At 48.7% G+C, this 26,954-nt stretch overlaps 1 protein-coding gene across 6 annotated transcripts in view; it reads left to right on the top strand.

Annotated features, from left to right (window-relative positions):
• Positions 1-26,954, top strand: part of MEGF11 (multiple EGF like domains 11) — a 389,675-nt gene that overhangs the window by 274,570 nt on the left and 88,151 nt on the right. The gene's annotated exons all lie outside the window — the stretch shown is intronic.

The following is a 26,954-nucleotide window of genomic DNA, read 5'->3' as shown; positions in this document are numbered from 1 at the left end:
GCATGAGAATTGCTTGAATCCAGGAGGCAGAGGTTGCAGTGAGCCAAGATCATGCTACTGCATTCCAGCCTGGGTAATAGAGTGAGACTGTCTCAAAAAAAAAAAAGAAATTATGAGTTTTCTTGCACTTTTTTTTCTTTTTAGCTAATCAGCTGTTATTAGTGTGTTTTATGTGTGGCCCAAGACAATTCTTCCAATGTGGCCCTGGGAAGCCAAAAGACTGGACACCCATTCTCTATTGGATTATGCTGGTTTGTCATATACAACACCACACTAAGAGCACCTCATCCAAAATATGAAGATTATTCTGCACTGGTACTAAAAATTATTTTCTGAAATACCTGCAGCTTTGGACAAAGTCATTCAAGGCTTCTTCCCCCTACCTACCTTTCCTTTAGAAACCATATGTGGGCCGGGCGCGGTGGCTCATGCCTGTAATCCCAGCACTTTGGGAGGCCGAGGCGGGTGGATCACGAAGTCAGGAGATCGAGACCATCCTGGCTAACACGATGAAACCCCGCCTCTACTAAAAATTAAAAAAAAATTAGCCAGGCACGGTGGCACGCGCCTGTAGTCCCAGCTACTCGGGAGGCTGAGGCAGGAGAATGGCGTGAACCCAGGAGGCGGAGCTTGCAGTGAACCGAGCTCATGCCACTGCACTCCAGCCTGGGCAACAGAGCGAGACTCTGTCTCAAAAAAAAAAAAAAAAAAAAAAGAAAACCATATGTGACCCAGAATTTTCACTTTCTAGATTCTGCTCAGTGGCCCCAGCCTCTGCTTTTGAAATACCCACCCCTACAATTCACCCTAAGACACCTATCCTCCCAGGAAGGGGTCACTGGGTCTTGGGGAAAATAAAGTCTTGAGTCATAGATGGGAGTCAGCCTGACAGAGCCTCCCAGCCACTAGGAAGCATCCCCAAGGACACTTCCTCTTCCCAGAATGACATGCATTCCCCTGCACCCTCCCCACCTCCATGACTCCCAAGAAGTACTGTTAAGGGACTGGTCTTTCCTCTACTGGTAATTTATAGCACTCATGTGCTATTAAAAAAAAAAAAAAACTTAGGTTAACGTGTTCTCTAACCAACTTAATTACCACAAGCCTCCTTCTGAAGATCATTCCAGCTAGTTGAATATTAATCTGCAATTCAAAGAGTCCCCAGGCACAGATTGCAAGATCTTGTACATGCAAGTAATTAAGACCATAAGTAGACAGACTCCAACGAACCAGGGATTTCCTCCTAGAATGTAAGAGTGAAAAGCTTTTATGAACTTCTGGTTACATTGCTGTCCTTTTCAGCAGCCTCCAGCTCACCTGGCAGGCAGGCTGGACAGAAATTTAGGTTTTGCTATTTCGTGGGTCCTAGAAGAGGAGATGTTGTAAGATAGAGGCAGAATGGTATAGAAGAAGGAGCCCTGGCCTGGTATTCCAGGCAACTAGTTTACAGCCCCTTTAACTCTTTTTTTTTTTTCTTTTTTTCTGAGAGACAGAGTCTTGTTCTGTTGTCCAAGCTGGAGCGCAGGGGCACAATCATGGTTCACTTCAATCTTGAACTCCTGGGCTCAGACAGTCCTCCCACCTCAGCCTCCTGAGTAGCCAGGACCACAGGCACATGCCACCATGCCTGGCTAGTTTTTAAAATTTTTGTAGAGATAGGGCCTCGCTATATTGCCAAGGCTGGTCTGGAACTCTTGGGCTCAAGCAATCCTCCCACTTTTGCCTCCCAAAGTACTGGGATTATAGGCATGAACCACCATGCCCTATAACTCTTTTATGGTGGGCAAGTCACTGTCCCTCCTGAGGGGCAGAAGCATCCTCATCTTTAAAAGAAGGGAGTTAGACTAGGCTGTAATTTTGTGTGTGTGTGTGTGTGTGTGTGTGTGTGTGTGCGCGCGTGCATGCATGTGTGTTTCATCGTTAATGACTTAGTACTTAGCACAGTGCTCACGTGACACTGGGAAAATTGATGGTTTTCCCCTTGTGCTTAGAAAAAGGGTTGAAGGAAGGGCCAAGAGGGTAGGACTCAGGGACCCCTTCCTGACTCCTATCTCTGCTTCAACTACAACATCTCTACCTTTGTATATCTTGTATTTGTGGTTCTTTCTATGGTTTCACTAGAAGACAGGGTTCCCTGATTTTAAAAAACATCATTGAAAACCACAGGCCACAGTGAAGTGTGTGGTTCCTGTTACCTCTACAGCCTCTGAGTTGATGACCCTGTGTTTCCCCTGGGCTCTTGGTCTGCATAGTGGACACTTCACTGTCCCATACATCCTCCTTGGAAGAGGCAGGAGGAGGTGCTGCAGAGAGGGCCTGAAACCCTGACAACCATGCCACAGCTCCATGCAGCCAGGGACTGTGCTTGATCTGTGTTTATATTGATGCTTCTTTCCAATACCCAACCCTTGCCCACCCCTGCCCCCTAGCAGCACAGTGCCTAAATAAGTGCTAGGCACTTAGTAGATGCTCAGTAAATAGTCACTGACTGGGTGAAGGGGTAATGAGAATGTGCCCTCTGTGCCTTCTTTTCTTTTCTTTTCTTTTCTTTTCTTGAGACAGGGTCCACCTCTGTTGCCCAGGCTGGAGTGCAGTGGCACAATCTCAGCTCACTGCAGCTTCTGCCTCCAGACTCAAGCCATCCTTTCTCCTCAGCTTCTGGAGTAGTAGCTGGGACCACCAGCATGTACCACCATGCTTGGCTAATTTTCGTATTTTTTGTAAAGATAAGGTTTTTCCATGTTTCCTAGGCTGGTCTTGAACTCCTAGTCTCAAGTGATCCACCCACCTCAGCCTCCCAGGGTACTAGGATTACAGGCGTGAGCCACCACACCCAGCCTGGGCCATCATTTCTTTTGTTTGATGTTTACCCTAGCATGCACACAGGGAAATTATTCAACTTTTCCCTGACAAAGAGAACCTAGCAGGGAATCAAAATATTTGGATTGAGGGGGAGCCATTTCACTTGCCTCTGGAATATGCTACGTGGTATAAATGTGTGACTTTATTTTCCTGAGTTTGTCCCAAGTATGGGCTTGGCTGTTGCTTAAGGCTAAACATTGCATAAGCCTCATGCTGCTAGTGATGCGTGTAAACGCTGCCGTCAACATAAGGTGGTAGCCAGGGCTAGCCAAAGTGCCTGGTGACTCACGTGTGCTGACCTATGAGTCTTCCTAAGTTAGCACACTCAGTGCTGGCACGGTGGACCCTCAGCCCCAGGCAGGTCAACAGCGTGCAGCCGCTGAATCCGAACCTGAATTAGCCTTGCTGTTAGCCACTGAGCCAAGAGGGGAAGAATTTGAGCCAGGCTAATAGAAAGAATGTGGTGAGGTAAGCCCCTGGGTGAGGGAGAGGGAGGGGGCTTGTGTTTGTTTGCAATATTGGATCAGTGGGCTCAATTTCCTCTGCTTCCAAGGGAAAGCATGAAGGTCTCCCTCCCATTATGTGTCCACATGTGCACGCTTCCCTTTCTTGGAGACTGGAGGGGCTGCCAGCAGGGAGCTGCCCTTGGCTGTCTCCCAGCCGTAAAGCCCACCTCTCCATGTTCACTGCTCTGCTCTTTAGAAAGGGCTTTTATATACAGGTTATTTAATGTCATTTGGATCTCTTATTCCTGGGATATAGACTGGAACAAAAAGCAGAATGACAGCAGCAATTAATTTTCCTGTCGAGGATGCCAGCAGCAGAGAGAGAGCCAGGCCAGAGTGGGGAGCTCAACACAACAGGAGGATTTGGAATTCACAGCCCTAGAGTCTCTGTCTGGAATCCCTGGGCCCACCATGTATAAGTCATGCCCTTAGAGCTCAGCCACACGTGGAGAATGGGGGAAGGAGAAAGTTTGTTTACTCTCCAGACCTTGATGCTTGGCCCTGCCAAGCAGAGATTAAATGAAAATGGAATGGTTTGGCTTCTCCTTATCCCCCTCAGAGGGCTCTAGGCCAGCACTGCTTTAGCTCTGCGGGCTCAGGGAACTCAGGGAGAAGCCTGGTACCTAGGTGCATAAAACATTAGAGCTGGCAGGGACTGAGTCCCATTCTTCATTCTAGAGACCCTGTGTTAGAACAGCAGCCAGAGCCCTGGGCTCCTGATTCCCATCTCTCCCCACTCCCAGCCTGCCTCTCCTCTTCCCTCACAGCAACAACAAATAGGGTGTATGTGTGACTCATCTTATCTTTATCCCATTTACCTCTCTATGAGGTCAGGTCTTATTGTCTCCATTTTGCAGATGATGAATACTGAGGCTTAGAAAGATTAAATACCAAACATCGTATAGCACCTCTGGTTAACAAACCCTTTGTCATCTGATTCCGTTTTACTCTTACAGCCATTTCGGTGGATCGATTTTAGTAAACTCACTTCCCCCTAGAGAAAACTGAGGGTTGGAGAAGTGAAATGACTTTCCACAGCTAGTCAGTGGGTAAGTTGCACTTGAGCCCGGCTACTCTTCACTGCGTGTACATGTTAGTGGCTGAGCCAGGGCTAGAGTGTGGGTTCTGACACTCAGCCTGCTAACACTTTATACCATCCCTGGTGGACCCCATTTCCTGGACACGATGACACTGTCCCTCAGCTCAATGAGTATGAATGCTGTGACATCATCCTTCCCACTTAAGATATGTCACTGCCCACCTCCACTCTGAAAGTCTGTGATGCTTGCAAATGTCACCAGCCACCATCTGAAAAGGTTTTTGTTTACCCACAGGGAAGCCAACTGGACCATTTTTCTTAAAACTTTCTCAAGGATTCTTCCAGCTTAACTCAAGCCTCCACACTCCTGCCTTTTTTGCTTCCCACCTTGAGAGATCATTCCACTGCATACTTACTGGAGCACGAATCATAACAGTATTGCCAATTTCTAATTATAGTATTGCACTTAAGTGTTTTCACAAGCATGTTTTCAAGCATTCTATCACCTGGTAAAATGATCTCCACTTGGCAGATAAAGAATCAGAGACTCACTGTTGTGAAGGGATTTGCTCTGGGTCACAAAGGCTTTCAGTGACTGAACCTGAACTCAATTCTGAGCTTCTGGCTCCCAGTTCTGTATTTTTCAGTTTAAGGCTGTGAAAGAACAAGCACCGACTAGCAGAAAGTGGAGGTGGGAGAAGAAGTTTCAGGAGAACAAATGTCAGAATCCCCTCCTGTCATTTCGATCACCAGGATGTCCTGGAAATTAAACCATTAATTTGTGTCTTTTTTTCTTTTTTTAAGAGATAGAGTCTCGCTATGTTGCCCCAGATGGAGAGCTGAGGCTATTCACAGGCATGATCATGGCACACTGCAACCTCGAACTCCTGGGCTCAAGCGATCCACCTGCTTCAGCCTCCCAAGTAGCTGGGGCTACAGGCATGTGCCACCATGCCTGGCTTAATTTGTGTCTTATAGTAACAAGATTATTATTCTAGTTTCCAAGGTCTGTGTTCAAAATTTCATTGGTGTGGAATTCAGCACCAAGGACAGCACACCAGGTCCCATTGCCTGCAGCAATATGCTAGCCCTGGGTGTTATAAGGCTTGAGAATTGGAAAGGTCCTCTCAGGTCACAGAGTCCAACCTTCACCCACTGTAGAATTCACTCCCACAATATTGAGTGCCTATCTGGCCTCTGCTTGAATTCCTTTTGCAGTGGGGCTCTTACCACCCCCAAATTCAGTCCTTTCTGTTGATCCACAGTTTGCACTTAGAGACAGCATCTCCGTAAGTGCAGGAAGTCAGGGAATGGTGGCTGTTGAGAAGAGGTTCACCAAATTCTTTTTTAAATTATTAAATATTTGTGACATACAGGAAAATAGAGAAAATAACATGAAAACACCCACCACTCAGACTGAACAAATATTAATATTCACTATATTTGCCCCAGATTGTTTTTAAGAAAAGAAAATTTTACAAAAATACTTGAAGCCCCCCCCTCTCTGTGCCCCTCCCTGGTTGAATTATCCTCCCTCTCTTTCTCCCCAGGGGTCATCTATATGGTTGTTAAGACCCTTCATCCAGAAAGTTATGTCAGAGACAGAAGAGTTCCTAGAGACCTCCTTTTTCAATCCCCTCATGTAACAAATGGGGAAAACAAGGTCCAGGGGGAGGACTTAAGAGCTCAGGGGTGATCCTAAGCACTTTTACAGCTATTATCTTTATTTTCATTCCAGCTTTCAATGTGGGGCGGGACATGGATTGGTATGTCCGTTTTACAGGTGTTTGGGTTGTTTCTCTGACTTTTTAGCTCTCTCCCTCAGCTCCAAGATATTGAGTCACCCTTTTGCAAGTGGAAATATCAGGGAAATCACCACTGGAAAAGTTCCTCAGCCTACCCCCTTTTCCATATGAGAAATTTGAGTCATGGCCAAGATAACTGAATAATAAGGGAAATCAAATGGACTTGCCTTGTCGGAGGTCTAGCATGGGACGGAGTGGAGCAGGACTGTGGGTGCAGGAGCAGGAGGAGTAGCTTTGGTGAAGTTTAAGGCACAGGAAGGCAGGGGCTTCCAGGAACCTGGGCATGAAGGGGTGAATGGAGGGACTGGGCAGTGGGAAGGCTGGGCCTGAGCACTGAGGGCTTTGAATGCCAGGCCGCCATGCACCTGGTCTTGAACCTTGATTTACAAAGAAGCCATGGAGAGGCTCTTGGCAGGGCAGTGACCTAACCAGAGTAGTCATTTGGAAAGACCATTCTGGGGTGGGCAGAGGTGGGGTGAGGGAGGAGACTCCAAGTGGGGTGCTGGTTTGGGAGCCTGTTACAGCAGTCTGTGGCCACCACGGCTGCTCTTTCTCCTGGTGCTGTTGGGTTGCTTGGCAGATAAGGCAACTCTCAGGCTTCATTGGCTTATCCCAGGCCATCTTCTCCTCCCCACCCTCCATTCAGCCACCCCTAAGGAGAGAAAATTTGCTTTCATGAGACCTAAGAAAAACATGACAAATAAGGAAAACCTCCATAACTCACTGGCACATGGCAGGGAAAAGACAAGCACAGGGGGATGTCTAGGACTGTGGTTCAGCTCAGATGCTCTGATAGAAACAGCCCTGGGCCAGGCGTGGTGACTCACGACTGTAATCCCAGCACTTTGGGAGGCCAAGGCAGGCAGATCACTTGACATCAGGAGTTTGAGACCAGCCTGGCCAATATGGTGAAACCCTGTCTCCACTAAAAATACAAAAATTAGCCAGGCGTGGTGGTGCGCACCTGTAATCCCAGCAACTCAGAAGGCTGAGGCAGGGGAATCGCTTGAACCCGGGAGGCAGAGATTGCAGTGAATTGAGACTGCACCACTGCATGACTCCAGCCTGGGCGACAGAGCTAGACTCTATCTCAAAAAAAAAAAAAAAAAAAAGAAAGAAACAGCCCTAGACTTAAGAGAACTGTTCTAGGCTCAGCCCTGGTTCATCCTGTGACCTTGAAAAAATCATTTTCCCTTTCTAAACCTCTGCTTCTTCACCCCAAAAAGGGAGAACTGGACTAGCTGATTGCTCAGGTTCTGCAATTCTAACACTTTATACTTACATCCTCCTCCTCAACCTCTCTGAGTCACCTATGGGACTCTTGACTCTGAGGTCTGCAAACAGCCTGCTCAGCCCTGGTCCTTCATAATCATAATTGCTACAATTTATTGTGCATTTATCATGTGCTTGCACTGTGTAAAAACATTCAATTACTGCAACTACCCTACCATGTCAGTGCTATTATCATTTGCATTCTACAGATGGGAGAAACTGAGGCACAGAAAGTTTTAGTAACTTGCCCAAGGTCACCTGCAGAAGCAGGACTTGACCCAGGTCCATTGGCGTCCACAGCTCATGCTCTGAATTCCTATACCTTAATGCCCAGACCCAAGCTCAGGCCCAGGCCAGGCCCCCACAGTAGTGATTTCCAAGTTCTCCTTGGTCCACTTTAAACCATGAGGCAAAAACTTGTCTGGGGCTCTCCTGGGCTTTGTGAGTGACCAGACTCCACCCCCGTCCTCACCCCTAGAGAGCTCTGCTGAGGAGCCTACCTCCTGTTTGCTCATTTTAATAAGATTGTTCTCTCTCTTGAGCCTGAGTGATGACAGGTAGCCAGCTAGAACTAAGTACAGTGTTAACTTTGCCTTGAAATCCTCTGCGAGCTCTGCAGCTGCAGACAGCTTGAGCCATGAGCTCATTAAGCAACAGAAGCCTGTCTCCCCACCACCAAGATGCAGGCAAGAAAACCTGTAACAGATCCACTTTTACACTGAGTCGAAAAGATCTGTGCTCACCCAATCCCCAACAACTTGCTTGGGGTTGTGGTGTAAGGGGAGGGGATTCCATTTCCCACCCCCAGTATTCAATTAGCGGCCAATTAGGCACTGAAAGGTCCCCCATCCCCCTGCCAGCCCTGACCCAGAAGAGGAGAGGACCGCAGAGCTCTCAGCCAGGCTCAAAGGCCTTTTGATTGTGCACCTGAGTTTATTCTGCTCCTTTCACTCAGGGCCTGGCTTCCTTTGAAAGTGAAATGTTTTAAAAGGAAAAGAAAAGAAAACCCCACACTTCGGGGAGGCCCACTGGGACCCCCTTTGGTTCAAACATCCAGTTCAAATGGCCTCCCAGCTACCCCCCTACATCTCCCGGCATGTCAGTCTGGGACAGCCTCACCTAGTCCTCCCACCTCCACCTCTTCAGGACCCAGCCATTGAGAGGGGAGATGAGAGAGAAAGATAGGTGGGGCAGAGTAAAGGAGGTGAAAATGAGAGTGAGGCCGCCGAGATGGAAATAGAGACAGAGAGAGAGGAGAGACACCAGGGAAGCTGCTTCTCAGCCTCCTGTCCTCTCAGGGTGGGGCTGAGCAGCAGAGTGACGACCACCATTTTAGTATTTCAGCTTCCAGGGAACCCGATGCTTGCCTGTGACAGCATCCTCTACCCAGCTCTGGAGTACAGAGGCTGGAGACCTGAGGGGCTCCCAATCCTTCCAGCCTGGGGAAGTGTCTATTTTTCATCAGTTTCTAAGTGCCTCTTATTCCTCTCTCCTCCCTTCCTTATACCAGCCAGACAGAGCCACGAGGTACAGATGTTCAGGTTGTGCACTGCATAGAATAGACACAGAGAAACTTTCGTGGGGGCGTGTGGATGTGTGGGGGGACTCCAGCCTTCCCAGCAGCATCCGAGAGCAGCAGGGAGCCTCTCCAACATGCACTTACTGGCACACACTGCTGGCGGCTGCTCCCAATCCTAACTCTAGACATCCTCTGAGGCCAAATTTCTGTCCCCACATGTCAACTCTGAACCAGACAGGTTAGAGAACCTAGAGACTCTCCAACCAGAGTATCCTGCCCAAGTGTTTCCCAACACACCTGTGATGCCATTTCTGCCTCCAGCCTTTTGCCCATGCTGTTCTCCCAAGCCCCACCCCATCCTTTAAGCCCACTCTCCCTTCAGGCCCCACCAAGTCTCATCTCCTCCTAAAGCTTTCCCAGCCCTGAGGCTATCCTCCTCTTCCTACCTCAAGTGCCTTCACCTCTTCCTGGGGGCTTTCGCTTCTCCACTTTTAGTGTGATTTATCCATTGTCTTTTTTCTTGTGGAATAGTGTCTCCGTCTCTCCACTCTAGGTTGTGAAGACCTGAGGACCATGTCATTTTGTTATCCCTAGCTTCTCTAACCATTTCCTATATGGAGTTTGCTGATGAATTATTCACTGAATCAACAAATATTAATATCAACCCCTGATACACATCAGACAGCATGTTATGTCAGGGATTGTGTATACAGTGGGGAACAAAACAGACTTGGGCCCTGCAGCTGGTGCTTTTGCTTTTTTTTTTTAAAGAGACAGTTCTCTCTCTGTCACCCAGGCTGGACTGCAGTGGTGCAATTATAGCTCACTGCAGCCTGGAACTCCTGGACTGAAGCAATCCTTTCACATCGGCCTCCCAAGTAACTGGCACTAGAGGTGTGTACCACCATGTCCAGCTAATATTTAAAAATTTTTTTGTAGAGACAGGGTCTCACTATGTTGCCCAAGCCGGCCTTGAACTCTTGGCCTCAAGCCATCCTCCTGTCTCAGCCTCCCAAAGTGGTGTGGGCCACCATGTCCAGCCTGCAGATGCTCTTGATTCCCTAGACCCCTCAGTGCTCACCTTTACACACCAGAGGCTGCCCCCAGCAAGCATCTGTCACTCCACCACAGAAGGACACACAGAGCTAGTGGGGAGCACCCAACAACTAAGCTGCCCTTCACCAAGGACAGGATAGAGAGGCTGATGGATAAATGCCCTGGCTTCCATGCCCTTGACTGGGATAACTGAGGCGGTGGCCTTCATAGTCTCCCAGAGGTCCGGTGGGTTAAGCAGCACTTGTACTTCATCTCCCTTCCCTTCCCTGTGCACTGCCCCTTTCCCTTACCTGGCTTCCTGGAGCCACCTCAGGGTCTGCTTCTGGGGAAGCCCAAACCAAGTACCTCCCCTGAAGGAGTTTACAGCCAGTGGATGATGATAATGACCTACTGTCAATCCTGACAGTAATTCTGCTACCTAATTAATTTACTTGCACATAGCATGATGCCTTGATCATTGACTTTATTCATTCATTTATCTCCACATTTTCTTGAATGTTTTGTTGAAACGTAGTACCGAGCACCTCCTTCTTGCCAGGCATTGAATAAGGTACTTTTGTATCATATCCTGATGGCAACCCTATCAGGCACACAAGAGCCCCATTTTATAGGAGAGATGAAGAAACTGAGACCCGAGGAGTGAATGCTTCCTCAGGTCATACGGGTGGTAAGAGGCAGAGTGGGATTTGAACCCAGGTCTGTGTGATTCCAAAGCTCAGGGGCCTGATGGGTGAGCATCCACCTTAACCCAATGCAAAAAGCAGTGGGCACATGAGGTGGAGGAAGCAGGAAGGTTCTTGAAGCTTCTCTAAGAGGAAGCATTAATCTGAGCCTAATTAAGGATAAGGGGGCTTTTAGAGAATGGAGAAGCCCCCCTCATGTAGGGTCTTCAGGGTCTTTAAGGAAGTGATACCGGGCAGGTGCAGTGGCTTACCCCTGTAATCCCAGCACTTTGGGAGGCCATGGCCAGATAATGGCTTGAGCTCAGGAGTTTGAGACCAGCCTGGGCAACGTAGGGAGACCCCATCTCTACAATTTAAAAAAAAATAGCCGGTCATGGTGGTATGTGCCTGTAGTCCCAGCTACTCAGGAGGATCACATGAGCCCAGGAGGCCTAGGCTACAGTGAGCTGTGTCTGTGCCACTGTGTGCCAGTCTAGGCAACAGAACGAGACCCTGTCTTAAAAAAAAAAGAAGTGACACCCACATGGAGGACAAGCATTGTCCTTTGGAAGAGGCTGGGCCCCACTAGACAGAATGAGGGGGTGCTGAGGCCTGGGCCACTTCTACCAAGTGAAGGTCATTAGATTCCCTCCAAAGTCCCAAACCCCTAAGAGCTCCCAGGATGTTCCAGCAGCATAAAATGTGGATGTCCTGCTTAATGAAGCCTCCTGCTGCTGCGGGCCACGCCTGAGGTCATGAGAAATCCTAAGGGTCATTAACCTCACACCATTTGCTCAAGTGCTGGCTGTGTTCCTTGCTGGGTGACTGACGAGGCCATCAGCTCCCAGAATGGCTTTGGTCCTCCCCACACCCCCGAACCTCCTGCCATAACTCTCAGCTGCATGCGGGGACCCACTACCACCGTGACCTGCCCTCTTACGTCTCCAACTTCTGGCAAATGCAGCACCCGCTTTTAGTGATGGGTTAGAAAGATTTCAGGAATCATTGTTTGGCACCCAGAGACATAAATAACAATGAGGGGAACTATATTTAGTGAGGCCTCCACTGCTCCTAAAGAGGGGCGCTGTAATTTAAGAAGTCTCGGTTTGTGTACAGCTGTCAGCACATTTTCTGAATCTCCTGGATGCACTGAGCTGCCCCAACTGCTCCTCCTGCCCTCACCTGGCTCCTCCCTGGCTGTGTCTTTCTTACCTGGCAGGGGAGTGCATCTCACCGGCACTGGTCAGTGTCATGAACAAATCTGAGGAGTGGAAAGACTCATTCTTTCTTTCTCTCTCTCATTCTAAGCGAGCAGGCACTGGCCTACCAGGGATGATGATGAGCTGCAGAGAGGGACTGTCTCCCTCTTAGACCAGGGTTGCAAGTCCTGCCACAGGGAAGTCCTGCTTTACTGCTTTCATGAATTCATGATGGAGCACTTAAAGTGCTTCCCATTGCTCTTAAAATCCCAGCTCCCTGCTGTGGCCACACATCACCTGCCTTCTCTACCTCACCTAGAGCCACCTTTCCCTCACAGTGCCCCCCACCCCTGCCCGTGCCTTGACTCTACCAAGCCTTTCCCCACCCCAGGACATCTGCCCGGGCCCTTTCTTCTTCCTAGAAAGCACTTCTTACCTCCTGCTCTTCCCATGGCCATCTCCTTCTCATTCTTCGGTTCTCGGTGTCCGGGTCACCTTCTCAGAGCAACCTCTCTGGCCTCCCAATTGAAAGGAAGTCCCTCTCATTGTTTTCTATCAAGCTCTTGTTTACACCTCCATACCCTTGCTGCAACTTATAATTATATACTTACTTGTTAATTTATTCACTCATTCAGCAAATATTTATTGATCATCTACTATATGCCAGACACTGTTCGAGGCGCTGGGGATATAACAGTGAATAAAACAGAGCCCCTGCCCTCATGGAGCTGACATTCTAGTAAGAATCCCAGACAGTAAACAAAAGGATGAAAATAGGCAATATAGTGGTTACATCGTATTAGATAGAATAAGCGCTTTAAAGAAAAAAATAAAGCCGGAGGATGGGGGAGAGAGCTTGGAAAGGGTAATCCAAGAAGACTCTAAGGATGTAGTGTTTGAGCAGAGGAATAAAGGCCTTGCTTTGCTTACTGTGTCACTTTGCTGCTGGGCTGTGAGTTCCAGGACAGGACCATGGTGCTTTTATTCCCCACTCAATCCCCAGTGCCTGGCACATAGCAATCAAGTCTTGTTGAATGAATGAACAAATGACCCGCCAAGCTGACCTCCTACTGCTGCAGTAGAAGTGTCGTTCCTTGGCTTCATCCTGGCAGATCCCAGGAGCATCCAATCCCATCCTTTGATAATAACTCTCAATAGACAGGAAGACCATTTGTCACTCACTCTCAGGCCTCCTCTCTCCAGGGAAACCAGGGGTCATTGTCCAGCAGTGATGGATAGAGTGTCCTCTGACTGGCAGACCCAGCTGGGAGCTCCTCTCAAAGTCCCTCCCCTGCCTGGGGACAAATGGACCATGACACAAATAACATAAATAGCAAGACAGAGTTGAGGAAGTCCCCAATCCCAAAGCGACGTGCTTCCCACCGATAGGTGGGGCCCATGTGAAGTGACTCCACTGGGGAAGTGGCACCATGGAGAATGCTGGGTGGACCTGGGGTCTCAACTCTCCAACTCACCAGACCAGTGGCCTTGGGCAAGCTGCTTCACTTCTCTGGGCCCCAGGCTATCCATCTGACCAGTGGGAATGCCAGTGTTTGCTCTGGTCAGCATAGAGGTGCTGTGGAAGCTCAAAAGTATGCTAGATGGTGCCTCACGCCTGTAATCCCAGCACTCTGGGAGGCTGAGGTGGGCAGATCACTGGAGGTTAGGAGTTCGAGACCAGCCTGGTCAGCATGATGAAACCCTGTCTCTATGAAAAATACAAAAATTAGCTGGGTGTGATGGCTCACGCCTGTAATCCCAGCTACTCAGGAGGCTGAAGCAGGAGAATCACTTGAACCTGGGAGGCAGAGGTTGCAATGAGTCAAGATCGCACCACTGCACTCCAGCCTGGGTGACAGAGTGAGACTCCATCTGAGACCAAAAAAAAAAAAAAAAAAAAAAAAAAGTGTGCTAGAGATAAACAGGGCTATTTCAAATAGCAAGTTTCCCACAGTATTTAAAGGGCAAGTTCATTGCACAAGAACTTGGAAGAAGGGCTATATAAAGTGAGGCAAATGCTCATTTGCTGTATTGGTTTGGAAATTCTATTTCTGCCTATCATTCAATGGCAGCTGTGAGCAGAGGTGCCGAGCACTCATTTGCACCCCACAATTTGCTTTCCCCCTTTGGACGTGCTCTTCTCATCCCTGCCCTACGGATTTCCCCAGGTGACTCTGAGAGATGGAAGGCATCTCAAGGAGCATCCAGTGCTAGTGTCTTTATTTTACAATGGAAAAACTAAACGCCAAAGAGGGGATGTGTCTTCCCTGAGGCCACCCCGAAAGTCAGCAGAAGGACCTGGACTAGGACCCCAGTGTCCACAGCTCCCAGATGGGGTGAGAGGCAGGGAGGGTGGAGCCTTCCCCAGGACTCTGGTGACATCTGGATGCTCTCCTTAGGCAGGTCCCTTACCTCTCTGTGCCTCAGTTTGCTCATCTATAAATGGAGATGATGGAAGGGTGCAGTAAGATACTACTTGTAAAGCACTCAGACAGTGCTTCACATATAGTAGGGCTCATTGTGTGTTTGCTGCCACTGCCCTGGACGTCCTGAATACAGCCAGCAGGCGCCAACCCACCAGGCAGCTGGTGGGCAGCCTGCTCTGCCAGTAAGGAAGTCATTTGAATATCATCCTTGGTTATATTTATCATCCCCAAGTGCCTCGTCCCTTAAGTAGCACAGCAGCCTCTGGGAATCTGCAGGACTTCCTGAAGGACACAGAAAGGACAGGAATCTTGCCTAGCTGGAGTAAAACCACCTGCAAACCTGTCTTGATGGGCTCTTCAGCTCTCCTCTGACCTGCGCCTAGCCCAGTGCTCTTCAGAGTGTGCTCTCTAGACATGCAGCCTAGGGGCTGTTACTGGCCAATGATGAAATAAGTAAGAAATTGAGAGTAAACGTTTAGCAACCTTTATAGTAATTTTGACATTGCTGTCACAGCCACGCACATGGTTGGAGGGTTCCTCTCATTGAGCAGAGTATAGACAAACTTGGGTGTTGTCAGATGTTCATGATGAGTCCCAGGTGGTATGAACATCACAGGAGTTATGCTCAGTGAGGACCATATGATGGATTAGAAAACAAACAAAACAAGACACTTGGTCTTTCCCCATGGAGAGTTTGGGAAGCAGTGGTCTAGCCTTTCCAGGCCCTCTGCAGCCTACTCAGGCTGCGTACCCGCCTTTCCAGGCTGCCCTGCCAGCCCTGCGCGCCCCCTCCCTGTGCTCTTACCGGCCCCTCCACTCAGACTGTCTTCCCTTGTGTTCCCACCCATCAGAATCCCGTTCCTCCTTCAAGATCCCAGATCAAATCCCACTTATTACACAAGGCCATCCTGGGTAGATTAACCCCTTCCCCACCACACCCAAGCTCCCAATGCACTTTGACCTCTAGCAAGCCCAGCCTTCAGCATCTCATGTGACCTCTAGCTGCTGCACTTAAGCCCCACCCAGTCTGGACCCTACATCCAATCAGTTCTTAGTAGACCTAGGCCAAAGCAACTCCAAGCACCAGGAGCACCAGTTGGCTCCAGATGTTGCCTTTGCCAAAATGAAAGGTGGCACAACTGTGAATTCCTTTGGCTGGAACAGTGGTGGTGTGAATGCTGCTGGACGATCAGCAGAGCCAGTGAACCTGCTGGTGGGAACAGCCTCCTGCCAGGCCTTTGGGGTGCAGCATCAACTCCCAGGATGAGCAGCCCAGAGGGCAGATCCCAGGTCCCTCCTGCCCCTGGGCCATGGCCCCCTTCTGGCTGACTCTCAGCTGCCCAGGTCCAAATCACCCTAACTTGCTTCACCTCTCCCTGGTGCCTGTGAACCCACAGATAAGCTGCTGGAGTCGCTTCAACACAACTCCTCTCTCACTCCTCTTTCCCACCCGGTGAGAAAGGCCCCCAGCTCCAGCATGAATAGGGCAACAGGTGAGGCAGGCCTTCATTCCAAAATGCTCCGTGGGCCCACCAGGGAGCCGGGCCTCTGCACAGCCTCCACTTCCACTGCTCCTGTCTCTGCTTCCTGCTTATTCTTAGTGGGGGTGTGGCCCACAGTACCAGGCAGAAAGTCCCTTAGGAACAGTACCAGTCTGACTGCCTCCCCACAAGCATCCTTCTCGGTGCCAGGCCCTGAAGTGGCTGCTCAGTGAGTGGGTGATGGAGAAGAAAGAACTTCCAGTGAGAACTTCCTCAGTGAGACCTAGGGAAGAACTTTCTGAGTGTGAGAGGAAATAAACACAGGCGTTTAAAGGCAGAAATTGGGTTTTTGCACACCCTCCCCGCTTTTAGCTGCTTAGTGCTTTGTCCCTGTGTGAGGTTCCAGGTCGAAAACACAGCAGCTCTGGAGCCCTGGAAATGGGAGGTCCGGGGCCCCTGTCACAGCCCAACCCCGCTCCAGGCAGAGAACTCTTCTGAACTCCATGGGCACAGCTTGGCACACAGTCATCTGGCCTGATCCTGTTTTTTGCCAAGGGGGACACTGAGGTCTGGAAGGGTGGTGCCTTGCCCACAGCCTGTGACAGAGATAGAGAGAGGCTCCCTCCTCCAGACCAGACCTCATGGTTTGAAGGAAGTCGTGGGGAAGGGGAATGATGGGGAAATGGTCATGTCTGGAGTTCACTCCTCAGAGGAAATGGGCTTGGACCCCACAACTTCCAGTGCCGTTGCCCACTCCGACTGTGAATTCATTTCCCTCAGAGCCTACATAGCTGGGAAAGCATCACCAAATTCCCCTTGATCCCTACCCTCTCCCTCCCCTACCCGCCCCCACACAGCCTGAGACTTGCTCAGGGACCCCAAAAGGCAAGTGAGGGGGCCACGTCGGGGAGGGTGCAGGACCAACAAGGCTAGCCCGGTGTCTCTGCCAGCTGCCTTTGAAAGGCTCTTCCAAAGAGGTAATTCTTTTGTGCACAGACATGATTTATGAGGCTTTCCAGGCAAATTGTGGAGATAAATGGTCTTTGGGGCTGGGAAGCTTCAAAGGCAGTGATGCAAACAGATCAGAAGGAGCTGGGCCGCTGGGAGCTGGGCCTTCATTAAAAGCCTGTGGGTGGAAGGGAGGGCTTTGAGCAGAGCTAAGGACAGATAGCTTTCTGGGTCCCTGGGTCCCTGTGGGACAGCCCACTGCAGTTTGCCTCTCACCCCGAGCCTCATAGACCTCATTGCTGTATGGTATAAGGTGAAAGTGCTGGGGTCACTGAGGTACATTTATCTGCTGGGATAAATGCCACAGGACAGAGGTTGAGGGTGGTGCATGAGTTCTGACTTGGACTCTAGAACAGCAGGGAGGACAGTGCGGGGTGCTCCGGCCGGGAGCGCAGGTAGGTGGCATCAGCCTCTGTGATCAGCACCGTCTGGAGACCTGGCAGGAGTTCTGGGAGTCTTGCTCCTCTCCTGCCTCTCATGGGTGATCTGGCTCTCTGGGTGTCAATACCTTCTTCTGAACAAAGTATAAAAGAACTCCAATGTTCCAGCTCTGCGGTGCCTCCTGGGTCCTAAATGTCCTCATCTCAGAAACAGGCCAGAGATCACCCTCGCTGTGAGGTTGTGGGCAAGCCACCCAGCCACACCTGCCCTTGGTTCCTTCCTCTGTGAAGGGGGATAACTATTAGCTATCCTGAGCAGTTGTGGCTTAAATTGAACAAGATCACACCTGCAAAGTCTCTCACACTTACTGTTCCTTCCCATTATCTGTCCACACAATACTGTGGCATTCTACATCCAGAGCAGATGCTGATTTAAAAAAAAAAAAAAAGTCCCTGATAAAGTCCCTGATAAAGTCCCTGAAGTTGATAAATTTGACTTTCCCATCTTCCCACCTCCTCTCTCCTAAAGCAGGTTAATAAACATACACATACCCTGCTGAATCTGGCTTCCAGATCTGCTAATTGCCACTTGGATATTAAGAGATAACTGAGATATTAATGGCTGATAGTGCCTCAGGATATGACTAACCCCCCCCCACACACAGAGGCACAAACGGGGTTGTTTGCATTTTAATAGGGATTCCTGCAGCCCTTGAGGAACGGGGTCCTAATGGTGCAGTGCCAAGCAGGTGCAGTGATATTTGAAGCAAGGGCTCAGTGTTGGTTTCGATTCAGCCATCTGCAAAGAGATGCCCGGCTCTGATAAAACTGCTCCTGAATCTCCCCACTCACTCCTGAAATGTTGATGGTGATACTCCTGGTTGAAATGGACCTGGCTGCCTGGAGCTGTGGTGGAAGCTATGGCAATAGAGATGAGGAAGGTAATGAGCTGGTGCAACTGCCTTTGCTCAGGGCATTGAATGTACCCATGGCCTTTGTTCCCCCTCCTGCCCTGCTGCCCGAGACACTGCCCGCTCCCGGGCCTCCTTGTCTCTAGCCTGACAATGGAGCACCCTCCCCAGTTTTAGCAGGCAGCTTGCCCAGAGCTCCTCTCATCACCCCGTGTTCTGACAGTTTCCCATTTGCTTGTCTGTTTCTCAAACTGACTGCAGGCTTCTGAGCCCCTAACATGATAGGTGCTTGATAATTGTTTGACATTGAGCCTCTCATCTCGTAATAGCTGGTGTGATGGGAGGCAAAGAGCCCTAGATGGATACAGTCAGCTAGTTTCAAATGCAGCTGTCCAGTTTGTTAGCTGTGAGCTCACGGGCAAGTCATTCAGCTTCTCTGGCCCAGTTTCCTGACCTGTAAAATGTGGAGTGTACACAAGATGACTTCTAAAGCCTAGCAGTAAAGAAAGCCAATATATGACTCTCAACTTCACCTTTCACAATCAGGTGATGTTACCCACTGCCAGGGGATGTTTGTCAATATCTGGAGGCATTTTTGATTGCCACAATTGTGTGTATGTGTGTTGGGGAGGTACTACTGGCATCTCGTTCGTAGAGGCCAGGGATGCCACTAAATGCCCTGCAATGCACAGGATGGTTCCCCATAGCAAAGAATTTTCTGGCCCAAAATGTGCTGAGGTTGAGAAGCCCTGATTTAGTTATTTAATGTCTCTGAACCTCAGTTTTCTCATTGGAAAATGGAATCATAATCACATCTCTCATGGTTTAACTCAGATCCTCTTTGGAATGAGGCAGGATATGAATAACTGGCACAGGATTAGTAAGAAAATTAGAGGAAACAACCCATGGGAGAATGCAGCTGGTCCCTGGTAAGCTCTCAGGGTTAGGGATTTCCCCACGTGCGTGTGCTCACTCCTCCATCCCTGCTACCCTAGGAGATGGGTGGGATATGGAGCTGCAGCCTCTGTGAATCCCAGCCTCCCCTTGGAGGTTTAAGGGAGGTATAGACGGTGTGGTTAAGTAACACCGAGTAACAGGTGTAATAAATAGATCACTAAGAGCTAATGATACATCATTATAATCCTGTGCTGTCAGCATCTTCTAGGCTTAGGGACTGTGTCAAGAGATTTGGGTTTTAATCTACCTTGGTCTATTAATATTTAATTCCAACAATCTAAGTGGCAGAAAGATAGGAAACTGAGTGATAGCTCAGCTCAGAGCTCGGGTAACCTCCTCCAGTTTTTCTTTTTCTTACAAACACACCTCCTATCCCTGTGTCCTCTGGCCTGTTTCTCAAGTAGGGACATTTGGCAACAGGGCAGAGAATCACACAGCATTGGGACTTGAAGAGTCTCCAGCATTTACCTACCAGTGTTTGTTTGTTTCTTTCTTTTTCTTCTTTCTTCCTTTCTTTCTTTCTTTCTCTCTTCCTTTCTTCCCTTTCTTCTCTTCCCTTCCTTCTTTTTTCTTTTCTTTTCCTTTCTCTTTTTTTCTTTTCTTTTTTTTTTTCTTTTCTTTCTTTCTTTTCTTTCTTTCTTTCCTTTCTTCCCTTGCTTGTTGTTTGCTTGCTTTTGGACATGGTCTCACCATGTTACCAAGGCTGGAGTACAGTGGCGCCATCACAGCTCACTGCAGCCCGACCTCTCAGGCCCAAGCAATTCTCCCACCTCAGCCTCCTGAGTAGGTGGGACTACAGGCACATGCCACCACACCAAGCTAATTTTTATAATTTTTGTAGAGATGGGGTTTTGCCACGTTGCCCAGGCTGGTCTTGAACTCCTGGACTCAAGCTATCCTCCTGCCTCAGCCTTTCAAAGTGTTGGGATTACAGGTGTGAGCCACCGCATCTGGCCCAGTATTTCTTAATGGGGACATCTTTGGCATTTTTTATTTGTATTTTATTTATCTTATTTTTAGAGACAGAGTCTCTGTTGCACAGCTGGAGAGCAGTGGTACAGTCATAGCTCACTGCAGCCTTGACCTCCTGGGCTCAAGTGATCCTCTTACCTCAGCCTCCTAAGTAGCTGGGACTACAGGTGTGCACCACCACAGCTGGATAATTTTAGCTTTTGATAGATAATTTTAGCTTTTGGTAGAGACAGGGTCTCACTGTGTTGTCCAGGCTGGTCTTAAATGTCTAATCTCAGTGATCCTCCTTCCTCGGCCTCCCAAAGTTTTGGGATTACAGGTACGAGCCATTGCACCCAGCCAGGATACAGTTCTAAATTGTGTACAATTGTCCCTGGGATTATTTGTGACAACCTAAATTCCCCCCTCCCATTTCCAGATGCTGTCTTGGGGAGGGTGACCTACTCCAGGCAAGAACCACTGATCCAAACCTGTTTTACAGATGTAAAAACAGAGGCCCAAAGAGGGGAGCAGGCTGCCCAGGAGTACCCAGCATTGGCTCTGACCCATCCTTCAGTGCTCCCTCAGAATTGCAGCTTAGGCCTGGAAAGAGCAAGGGGCTCAGCCTCGGAGAACTTGACTTTGCTTTTACTGGGGCAAGTCAGTTGACAAATGGCCTCACTCACTGGGAAGTCACTTTATTTATCAGCTGGAATGGTTTCCGGCGGCTGCTGCTCCATCTCTGCCTCCCTGCCTACTGCTTTGTAAACTCAGGAGCAATCCCGTGACCTGTCAGCTCTCGCTGCTGCTTCTGCGGGTGGGGTAGGAGATTGGGAGCCACAGACCTTTCTGGGAGGGGCTGTGACTGCATCAGGCCTTCCCATTGCTAGAGAGGAGAAGGGAGGTGGGGGCCTTGGCCCAGTCCTTAGTACAAGCTGGGGCAGCTCAGGGGCAGTGGCTTTCAGGTTCGTTTCCATCCCTTGACCTTCACTTCAGAGGCCGACTCCTCCTCCTTGCTGGGTCTCAGGATTCCTATCTATGGAACGGGAAGGACTAACCTTCTCTCCCACCCCACCTCCAGCCCAGCATCCTCCTGCACATCTCCCTGAGAGGACCAGTGAGAACAGAGATCATGGGAAAAAAGAGTTCTCACCTGGGGAGCTTTTCAAGGGACCTATGCTTGGGCCCTACCACCCTAGACCAATTCATTTGGAACGGCCATGGGTAGAGCCCAAGCAAGAGGGTTTCTTAAAACTGTCCCAGTGATGCTGATCTGCAGCCAGGCCAAGAACCACTGTCTGAAGAAGTGAATCCTACAAGCCCCTGGGAGAGGGTTCTTTGGTAGCTGGGAGAAGGGCTGGCCAGTCACCTTCATCAGCACTGCTGACAGCTCTTCTTGTGCCCCGCTGAGCTGGCTGCAGGGTGGGACCAGATGGTGGATGTGGGGAAAGTAAAGGGCAATCACAAACCAAGGACACACCTTAGCTCCTGTCTTCCTCCAGCCCAGAGAGACTCCAGGGCTAATGCAGCAGACTGGGCACAGGCACCTAAACCTTCCTATACAGTAGTGAAGGCAGAAAAGTAATGGTCGGCCGCATTATTTATTATTCCTAGTACAGTCCATAACGGCATCAAAACATATTTAGTTGTGTCCCTTTAATGAATCGTCTTCAGGGACTCTAAAAGATATTTATATCCCAGTGTTCACTGTTGTCTTGTAGACAATAACCAAAAGGTGGAACAACTCAGTGTCATCAACAGACGAATGGATAAACAAAATGTAGTCTGTCCATACAATTGAATATTATTCTGTCATAAAAAGGAATGAAGTCCTGCTACAGGCTACAACATGGATGAACCTTGAAAATGTTATGCAAAGTGAAATAAGCCAGATACAAAAGACTGATATTGTATGATTCCATTTAGAATCTAGAAATATCTAAACAGGCAAATTCATAAAGACAGAGGGCAGGTGCAGTGGCTCATGTCTGTAATCCCAGCACTTTGGGAGGCCGAGGCAGGTAGATCGATGAGCCCAGGAGTTCAAGACCAGCCTGGCCAACATGGTGAAATCCCATCCCTACAAAAAAATAGGAAAATTAGCTGAGTGTAATGATGCACGCCTGTAGTCCCAGCTACTCAGGTGGCTGAGGCAGGAGAATCACTTGAACCTGGGACACACAAGTTGCAGTGAGCAGATATCGCACCACTGCACTCCAGCCTGGGGGGCAGAGCGAGACTCCATCAAAAAAAAAAAAAAGAAAAAAAAGACCGGGTACTGTGGCTCATGCCTGTAATCCCAACACTTTGGGAGGCCAAGGCGGGCAGATCACGAGGTCAGGAGATCGAAACCATCCTGGCTAACACAGTGAAACCCCATCTCTACTAAAAATACAAAAATTAGCCAGGCATGGTGGCGCATGCCTATAATCCCAGCTACTCAGGAGGCTGAGGCAGGAGAATCCTTTGAACCCAGGAGGTGGAGGTTGCAGTGAGCCAAGATCGCACCACTGCACTCCAGCCTGGGTGACAGAGTAAGACTCTGTCAAAAAAATAAAAATAATAAAATAGAAAGAAAGAAGCTTAAAGGTTACCAGTGTGGTAGGGGAGGAACTAGGGAGTTACTGCTTAATGGCTACAGAGTTTTTCTATTTGGGGTGATGGAAAAGTTTGGAAATAGTGCTGATAGTTGGTGCAACACTGTGAATGTAATTAATGCCACTGAATTACACACTTAAAAATGATTAAAATGGAAATTTGTATGCTATATATCTTTTACCACAATAGAAAAAAAATCTGAGTAAACAATAGATAATCTTAAGAGAATAAAATTTTGGGAAATAGGGCCAGTCATGGAAAACCTAGGACCTACGCCCACCATTCACACATAAACCAGTCCCTGAATAAGGCACTTGTGGAAAATCAGTCTCCGCTCTCACCTCTTTGTGGATTTTCAAGGGTGGCTGTTTAAGCCCAGGCTGGCTGCCAGCATACCGTGTCCATCTGCAGCAAGTGCTATTATTATGGGTTGTTGTGAGAATTAAATGAGAAAATTCACTTTGCACCTTTATCTCATGACTTGGCATTAGTAACTGCCTGATCAACTGTAGTTACAAATTTAAAAGCCTGTCGGTGAAGAAGACGGTGGTGAAGCCATTTGCCCTCTTGGGGACCCAGGGGCACACTAAGCCTGGACCCCAAAGTCTGAAGCAGTCAGCAGGGGAAGGGGGTGAGTTGCCCAGCCTCGAGGAACAGAACAAGCCAGGCCACACACTTCCAGGTGCCCTTCAGCCCTCAGTAGCTGCCCAGAGACAATCTAGCCACTTAAAAAATCAGCCAGTAATCCCAGCTACTCGGGAGGCTGAAGCACAAGAATTGTTTGAACCCAGGAGACAGAGGTTGCAGTGAGCCGAGTTTGCACCACTGCACTCCAGCCTAGGCAACAGAGTTGAGACTCTGTCTCAAAAAAAAAAAAAAAAAAAAAAAAAAAGGAAAAATCAGTCAAAGCCCAATATAATTAGGAAGGAAAGCCTGGGACAGAAAAAAAGAAATGTGTGAGGGGTGACATTCCAAGGCCAAATTGGTAAGAGTTTGCAATTCTCTGTGAAAGAATGCAAAGTCTTCTTGTAATTATAATGACGGTAGTTTTTAGTCACCTTCAGCAGAGTTGATAATTGACTCGCTGCAGCTCTGCCTCATTTCTCTGTCATTGCTGGAGAATGAGGTGTTTTAAGTGAATTTTCTAGATAACTGAAGCTTATCCCTGTGAACCCTAACATTGTTTTTTTTGTTTAATCACTCTGGTGGGAAATTTCTCTGGAATGAATTACACACTTCTCTGCTTCCTTAATCAGAATATTCTAAATTGAATGTCACTTCTTCCTGTCAATTTGGATATGAGAGGCTATTTGCCCCTATATTAATGGCTGCAAGTTGCTTTGCTTTTTTTCATCTATAAATGTTTCCTATTTCCATAGTTTCTTACTATGACACAGAGATCTTGCTCACATACTTTTTAGGAGCCCCATAAAACATGCAGACATTGGCCAGGTGCAGTGGCTCACGCCTATAATCTCAGCACTTTGGGAGGCTGAGGCAGGTAGATTACCTGAGATCAGGAGTTCGAGACCAGCCTGGCCAACATGGTGAAACCCTGTCTCTACTAAAAGTACGAAAAATTAGCTGGGCATGGTGGTGGGTGCCTGTGATCCCAGCTACTCGGGAGGCTGAGGCAGGAGAATCGCTTGAACCCGGGAAGTGGAGGTTGCAGTGAGCTGAGATCGTGCCACTGCACTCCAGCCTGGGCAACAAGAACAAAACTCTGTCTCAAAAAAAAAAAAAAATGCAGACACAAACATACACATGTGCATATACACACACACTCACATGCCAGTCTGTGTTGTGAGAAAGCAGAGTGCCAGGCTTAATAGAATTGTGTTTACATGTCCTTCTATAATGCCCTGAGCTGCCCTTATTAGAGCACTTTCGTAGGGTACCATGAATGCTGCTCCAGCATTTCTGCCCCTACTAGACTGTGCACCCCAATAGGGCAGGGTGCTTTCTGGCAGTAGCAGGTCCTTGGTAAATGTTTTTGAATGGACAAGCAGAAGAATGAAAACACCCAAGTGTTACCATGTGGACTTTATGACAATATTCTGGCTTCCTTATCAGGCGGCTAGTTTTGCTTCCTACTGGGTTTTGGCTGTGCCAGAAAGAACAGAGGTTGTTTGATAAGCAAAGCATAACTGTATGCCCTGCGATGCACCGAGAACAAACTGCCTTTTGGCTCCAACAGTTTTATACAGAACCAAGGTCTCAGGGCAGTAACTGCAGCCCCAACAAATGAAGGAAATTCCTTGTGCTGGATCCTGGGGTGGTTCACAGTGACGAACAGAGAAGAAGTGGCTAGTCTCTGTGGTATCCCTGATCTGTGCTTCGTGGCTGCCACCTTGTCCCCAAGGCCACCTCTAAACTTCACTCCTTGGACTCATCCTCCAGAAAGTGTCCCAAAGACCTGCAGTGGGGAGAGCTAGAACCAGGAGACCTGGGCTTACTCTTGCTGTAACCTCAGGTAATCACTTAACTTCTCTGACCGTGTATTCTCCGTCAAATGGGAAAATAAGAAAACCTAACTTACATGGTTGTTGTAAGGATTAAATTTTAGTCATGTACGTAGCACTTCTAGGATGGTGCCTGGCACACAGGGAGCTTTTAAAATGTGGCTGTCTGGCCGGGCATGGTGGCTCACGCTTGTAATCCCAGCACTTTGGGAGACTGAGGCAGGTGGATCACCTGAGGTCAAGAGTTTGAGACCAACCCGGCCAACATGGTGAAACCCCATCTCTACTAAAAATACAAAAATTAGCCAGGCGTGGTGGCATGCACCTGTAATCCCAGCTACTCGGGAGGCTGAGGCAGGAGAATTGCTTGAACCCGGGAGACAGACATTGCAGTGAGCCGAGATCACACCACTGTACTCCATCCTGCCTAACAGAGCGAGACTCTGTCTCAAAATAAATAAATAAATAAGTAAAATGTGGTTGTCATTATCATAATAGAGTCACAACATATGGACAATAAGCTATGTGAATTCAACTACATGTGCTTGGCAACTAAAAGAGAAAGGTACCATAGATAATTCTGCTAGTCCTTCTGCTCTTTGAGTGTGTGTCCCAAAGAGAGGATGAGGTAGGAGGTGCTGGACTGCTGGATACTCAGTCACTCTCTGTCCTGTGAGCCTTTTTTTTTTTTTTTTTTTTTTGACATGGAGTCTTGCTCTATCGCCCAGGCTAGAGTGCAGTGGTGCAATCTCAGCTCACTGCAACCTCTGCCTCCCGGGTTCAAGCAATTCTCCTGACTCAGCCTCCCAAGTAGCTGGGAGTACAGGCACATGCTGCCACGCCAGTCTAATTTTTTGTATTTTAGTAGAGATGGGGTTTCACCGTGTTGCCCAGGCTGGTCTTGAACTCTTGAGCTCAAGCAATCCACCCACCTTGGCCTCCCAAAGTGCTAGGATTACAGGTATGAGCCACAGTGTCCAGCCTTCTGTGAGCCTTTTTCAATGTGAGTGGAGGCTGTAGCTATAAATGGATTTAATTTTTGCTTTACTCACTGTAACAGCAGGTGGAAAATATAGGGTGAGACTCACTCATAACTTGGCAGCTCAGTTTGTGTGTGTGTGAATACTTGGGGCACAGATGAAGAAGGGATGAACCAAGATAGGGTAATGGGAGTTCCAGGCCTTGGTGATTCTGTCTGCTACAGGATGATAGGCAGACTCCATGACATTGACCACTTGACCTTGGTCAGCAGGTAGGAGGGACATGTCGCGGACTGGTGGGGCTGATCCTTCCACCAACCTTCAGCCCCCAAAGACCACGTGCACTTACTGGCCACACTGAACCTTGTACCCTTGTACACGCCCAACACTTGAACGCCGCTGTATCTTTGCTTATATTGAGTCTACCCCAGTGACACCTTCCCAGTCCCACTCACCTGCCCCCTTTCCTCTCTGAGTGTCTAAACCCTAGAAACCTGGAGCACAAACAGCAACAGATAATCTCGGTGACCGGCCACTCCAGTTTGCCCAGGACTGAAGGATTTCCCAGAATGTGGAAATTTCAGTGCTGAAAGCAAGATGGTTGCTCACCCTATTAGGCAGACAAGTGAGACATCCTTTACAGCCCACTTGAGATGGCTTCTGTTTTAAGAAGCCTTGCCTGGTCTCCTTAGCTGGGAGCAATCACTCTTTCCATCCAACTTCTCCCAGAACATTATGTGTGCCTGTCCATGCCTGAACTCCACACCCTACTTTCACCCCAGAATTTGAGCGAATGAGGCTGTAACTGAGGACATCTTGTTATTGTGTGTCCCATATGCATCAGGTGAGGGTCAGAGTGGGAGGTGGCAGCAGGCTTGGT

This window comes from Gorilla gorilla, chromosome 16 (assembly GCF_029281585.2).
Source record: "Gorilla gorilla gorilla isolate KB3781 chromosome 16, NHGRI_mGorGor1-v2.1_pri, whole genome shotgun sequence".
Taxonomy (NCBI): Eukaryota; Metazoa; Chordata; class Mammalia; order Primates; family Hominidae; genus Gorilla; species Gorilla gorilla.
The sequence above is the reverse complement of the archived record's forward strand: the minus strand, read 5'-3'. Positions and strand labels throughout refer to the sequence as shown.